Here is a 6,417-nt window from a genome sequence, read left to right on the forward strand (position 1 = left end):
CATGTTGCCTAGTGTATGGAGGCCTTAAGCAACTCCCTCTCTTAGGAAACAAAACATCATCTTCAATGTAGACAAAATTGTCTTTATTATTTCTAAAAGCAAAAAAATGGACATTTCTTCCTCATTCATCACAAAGAAGTGGTCTGCTATACGTAGCACTGCATACCGACAGTCTTTTTGCCTCAAGGACCAGTGATATACATCAAGTGAAAGGTCTAAGAATGTTTCTCTCTTCATAAGTCCATCAGGCAGCTAATAAAAAAGCATTTAACTAACAATACATTAATCATAAAGCTTACAAATTCATGTGGATTGCTTTCACTCCTATCTCTAAGTGCCACATTCAGACTGAATCTCATGATTAAACAAATAATAAATAAATACATGCTAATAATTACTATAGAGAGAAAAAGGAAGAGAAAGACAGTGAGATCCACTACATGTCAAAGGGAGAAACACATAGTTACCAAGTTGTTTTATGTCATCATTTGTAGACTCGACTATGGGGGCAACAACTACAGCACGAGACAAAATGAAATGTGGCCCATTTGCCATAAATTGTCACAGTTTCTCCATTAACAACAGGTAAGCGAGCTTCGAAAATATTGCCACTTTTAGTACTTGTCATTATATTAAAGCCAGCTACATTAAGACTTGAAGAAATACTATCTTTTTTGACAGAGATGCACTATCGTCATTAGGTGAAATGACAGCTTTTGGTAGATACAGATTCCCTCAGAAAGTCCTTCGTCTTCACTCTTGGCAGCGTGTTTTGGTACCATTAGGTAATAAAATGACAGTGGTTGGCTTCAAAGATTTAGACTTGCTAGCAGCACCTCCTTTACGCAACGATGATTTCTGGCTAAATATTTTTTGCAGTGTGTTGTGTACAGACTCAGAAGATGAAATCTTCGATGCTACTGATGCTGCAGATACAGGGACTGATGACGATGAGCTGCTGCTACAACTATAGTCCACATATATTTTACTCTTCTTTTTCTCATAACCCTGTGGAGTTACGTCACCTCATTTCAATTATAGACTCAAGCAATGCAAAATTAATGGTCAGCTTTACCTTGTTTTAGATTGTGGTCCAAGCATTCTGATTCAACTCTCATACTATTAATTCTGTAACATTTCTCTGTTAAAATACCTATGCGAGAAACATGGCTCACTTTTGAACCTGTCATATATACAAACGATGAGTTATAAAAATGAGAAATGCACTGAGCTAAGACACCATTAGAAATTTAGCACGAATTGCTAACCTTCCTTGTATTAAACTTCCACTTCCTAAAGGGATCTAGAAGCCGTTTCCCACTCACAATACTAAAGGAATAGGCTGAATAGCTGCTGTAAACGTTTAAAAATGAACACCGGGCAGAGAACTCACAAACAGCAAACATGAGTCCTTCAAATAGCCACACCCCTTGTGCATGCACAGTTAATATTTCATTCGCCATAATTACACCTCCAATATATGCCTATGCCTATGCTTTTGTTGCTTTACACACGGCGCCCCATAGGTTTGCTCTTTTACTGACCAGTATCAGTGACTAAATTGGACTCATTTACTGACTGTTACACTGAACAAAATGACTTAGTTACTGACTGCCATACTGTTAGATGTTTCTATCACTTGGTCTAACGTAGCCAGACCAACTATTACTGACTGAATCATAGCTAATGAGTAAATACCAGTGGGACTGCACTGCAGGCTCATGCAGTGCTCCTATCTTAGCTCAGGCACCATTATAGCTAGTCTCAGCGCAGCCCCTTCCAAAAGAGGGTCTGGGGACAAGCCAGACCTTCCTGTAGCATAGTGTTGGAATGTTAGCGTCCCAATCAGATTGCTCGAACTACGTGGTACAACCGCAAACTTGTTAATATCACACAATATGATTTTGATAAAATGATCTATAGAAGGTAATTAAAAAAAAAATGACCAGAAGGTCACAATTATAATAAAAGATAATAGAATATATATCAAATAGTAGTGGGCTCTGACTCAGTGTTACTGTGGAGCATAGCTCCAAAACAGACTGGCAAACCAGCTTAATTACAAAACAAGAAAGAAGGAAAGAAGACTAGAATAGATTTAATAAGGAAAAGGAAGTTAATGAAAAATAAATTAAATAGAGTTAAAAAGAATAAAGTATAATAAGTGCTACTAGCCACTGCGTCATTGATAAAGAATCGGCCTAACAATACACATAATCAGACTAGTAATTGTCCTCCTAAAATATCAATCATTCTATCTTCTAGCAATGTGGTATGCAAACTAAAGGGATAAATGCTAAATTTACATTGATTTTTAATTTGTTATATTTACCCTGCATATCGAAACTCCATAGTCAATGTCATTATTTTGTTTGACAACATCCTAAAATTACAGGCACACAAAGTTATGCACACTAAAACTCTTGCCTGAACTACCTGCTCTATCAATACATAGCTTTGAAATTCAAACAGGTCACCCTCATCTGGTCCAACTCAATTTTGCAAATATGTACTAAGTAAACTATTTAAGAAATAGAAAATGATAGTAGATACAAGTACATGCAGGTACTTCTGAAATAAGTAACATACGTTAATGGTTCCCTGACCTGCGACATATATCCACTGATAGAATCAAGAGCTAATACTTCTTTGTGTTGAGGTTTAATGACCTACATGTATAATTCAGAATAGAATAATATTAGTATACCAAATGCATTAATTACTTAAACTAACAATTAAAATCCAAAGATTTCGAAGGGCAACATAGAAGTAGAAGTGAATCAGCCTTTACTAGGTTACAATTCTATTTCAATAATAAAAATAAAACTTTGATGACACAGCACTTTATTACTTTTGTCTAAACATACCTTAAAGTAACTATCAAGAGACTGAACTTGTCCTGGGCCATTTAGTAATTTAGAAACCACAAATGTCAGGAAAATATAATTTACTGCTTTTTGGAGAAGGTACATTATCCATTTATAAGTAAAAGAATGCGAGGTTCATTCATAAAAAATAAGTTAACCATTCATGGTTAAATATATGTTCAAACAAACGAAACACAGTTAATCATCGGTGACGTTTAGAAAGCAATCATAACTTTTCTTAAATATACTTCACCATACCCGATCATTTAACCTTTACCCTTTGTAAACTGACGCAAAGTCAGAACTGTCAATTGTAGCAATTGGAGAGTATGCAAGTCCTGAAAATTGACCTATATGTATGTACATGTGTTTACACACTGTAAGTAATGATAATCATGTAAAATACTCAATTTTCCTTTGTCCGTCTTATCTTCAATTAATATTGGACACAACTTTGTTTGGCCAACAGTTGCTTGCGGTTGATTGTTAGGAGTACTTGGAGGCTCATTTTCATTTCTCACTTTGGTACCAATTGTATTGGCTAAACAATAATTTTTAAAGGGTAAGTTCTGCCAAAAATCAATTATTATTAAAAATCATACTTCGGTAGTTATTACTTGCAAAAATAATTTTAGTTGCAAATGTGTTCTCATTTGCATAAAAACCTTGCCAAAGTTTGCAACATTTGGCTGCATGATATAGCACTTCCGGTAGTGGGCGTGGTTTCGCGATGACATAGCATGGGGAACAGACATAGTCAGCAATGGGATCAAGTGAAAATGATAGCCATGAAAGCCAGCATTCAGACCCAGATACACAGTCTTTACACAATGAGACTGATAGTGACAGACTTATTAGATCATATTCAACCCCACATGTATGAGCCAGAGAATGACAGCAGCTCTACTTCTTGTAGCAGTGAATCTGAAGATTCAGATCCAGAAAACAGACTGTTGAATAGAAATTGGTAATGGTTTTAGTTCAAACACTTAAATATCACCATAATTATATAGGTGTCTATGTAGGCATTGTCAAATAATGTCTCAAGTTGCAGAGTGTGTCTGCTGTAAGGAAATTTCTGCTGCCGCAGCTGAACTTAATGAATTTGCTACATCACAACTGCCACCATGTATTACTTTACACCCTGGTTTTAATACTGTCTGCTTGGACAGATGGGTGTTACAGGCTGCTTTCTGCTCCTTCAGACAACACTACACTCATTATTATCATATACCATTACATGAGTAAGCAACTATATTGGAACGCCTATTTATAACTATATACTATTTTATCAGAAAATTATGACACAATGCATACAGGCAGCTAACTAGATGGTGTTGGCAATACTTGGGAAGATATGTACGTGTCATATTACCATCATGCTCTGTTGTCAAGATAAGGCAAACATTTCCTTCCCATTCATCTGATTATGATGATTTTCAGTTATGAATTGTTAAAAGGTATGTATTATTAAATCTACTAGTGTGGTTATCTATAGCATCATGTTTGTCTAGTTTTTCATATTGTGCCACTAAAGGTGCTGGTATGTCAATATCTTCACTATCACTTGTTGACGTCCCCGTTTCATTAAGTTGAAGAACTTGATATAGTACGTCATTTGCATACTCTACAAATAACAAATAAAAAGACATATTAATTGTATCCCTTACTATATGTGTTAGCTTTCTTTATTCTTCTGACATGTGACCACCCTTTTTGTACTTTGGAAAAGACATGCTAAATTTCTTCTGATCTCTTTTAGTTTTTGCATGTTGCTTGTTTGAATTTTCATTGAAATGAAGAGCAGATATTTGCAACTTGCGTATGTGTAATATTTACTGTGAGTGAATTTGTTGCTAACCTTAATATCATTCCTTTAAATGAAAAAGCAGTATGCTTTGGGGCAAAATAATTTACCAAACTGTGAAATGCCTCTTGTTTTGATGTTTGGTAAGAAATGGAGCCATTAATAATGCTTTTTAATAGATATTGGTTTTTGATTAATGCTTCCAATTGGCTGCTAACTTTGGTACCTACGAAAGGAAAGGAATACATGTGAAATATCAATTATGCTATTTTTAATGTGATGCTTGATTAACCTTTCTTAATCCACTTTCTTTTTCTCAACATGCAATGTTGACAGTGCTTGAACAGTTTGCCATGTCCTCTGTGTATATTATGGAAGGGATTATATTCTGACAACCATTTATTTTTAATCAAGTCGGGGTTATCTGTAGCAGTAGACATGATTGACCAATATAAATGGTTAACCATGCTTCGGGCCCACTCTCGTACAATTTCACAGTCTTTTTCTTTAGACAACTTATCAAGTTTTTTCTTTAATCCTATGCAGAATATATTGTGTTGTGATTGATAAGTGCTAAACAAACCTTTTGCAATATGCTATACATCAAACTTGTGTTTTATTTCTGGTACCTCTTCTCTCATCCATGTAGTTATCTGGCTATGCCTGTCAGAAACAAATAAGCTTATATTTAAATCTAGTCTCGTACCCCGCCCCTTCGCTTTAGGAGGAAGGGTCTGGAGACACTCAAGGCTTTTTTGTTGCATGCTGGAATGTAATTAGTGCAGCTGATCATATGACCGGATGCATCCACGTGTTAATTTCATGTGATAGACACGCCCCCAGAACATGGCTACCAGAAGTATTAAGAAGGAATCATAGCTAAAACTCATTTCAAATCAGTTATTATGATTAATTTGTTTTGTTTTTTTTTCATTCTTCTTCTACTTATTAAATGCATTTTGTTATCAGATCAAAACAGTATGATAGTATGTTTAATAATGCAAAAATTGACTAAAATTGTATAATTATATAATGATAGTAATAAGAATGCTGTAAGCGCCATGGCTATTACAGACATCATTTGCAGATGAGGTAGAAGTAGTTCCCCAAGTTCCATAACAGTATGTACTCCTATAGCACTGCACAAGCATAAATATTCGAGTAAGTATTAGATAACAATCATAGGTGAACTGACCATTTCTTAACTTGTTGCTCATCAAGAGGCAAACTTGCTAGCTTAACTCATTAACCAGGGGACTAAGGAAGAGTCTTTCTGTTCCAGAACTTATTTTCCAGAGGACATAACAGTACTGAGCCACAGTAGTGATCGACATTTTGTTTGGCACTAAATCCTGTCAGCAGGCACAAAAAATTATCTTAATCATCGATAACAGACTTTGTGAGACCCATTTCTGTTCCTTCTTGACTTCTCTTTGAACCTCAGACCTCATTAAACTCCTTCAAATTCTACCTATCTTCTAGAGGCCATTTTATTAAAATTATATCATGTGATATTAACAAGTTTGCGGTTGTACCATGTGGTTGGAGCAATTTGATTGGTGCGCCAACATTCCAGCGCAAGGCAACAAAAAAGCCTTGAGTGTCCCCAGACCCTTCCTCAAAAAGCGAAGGGGCGGGGCACGAGACTAGGTATTAAGAAATACAGAGCGGTTTCCTGGTACCAAGCCTTTTTCTATCTTTTCTCCATTGCTGCCAATGGAAAGTTGACGTCCAACGAACTAA

Source organism: Amphimedon queenslandica, unplaced genomic scaffold, assembly GCF_000090795.2.
Source record: "Amphimedon queenslandica unplaced genomic scaffold, v1.1 AMPQUscaffold_13444, whole genome shotgun sequence".
Taxonomy (NCBI): domain Eukaryota; kingdom Metazoa; phylum Porifera; class Demospongiae; order Haplosclerida; family Niphatidae; genus Amphimedon; species Amphimedon queenslandica.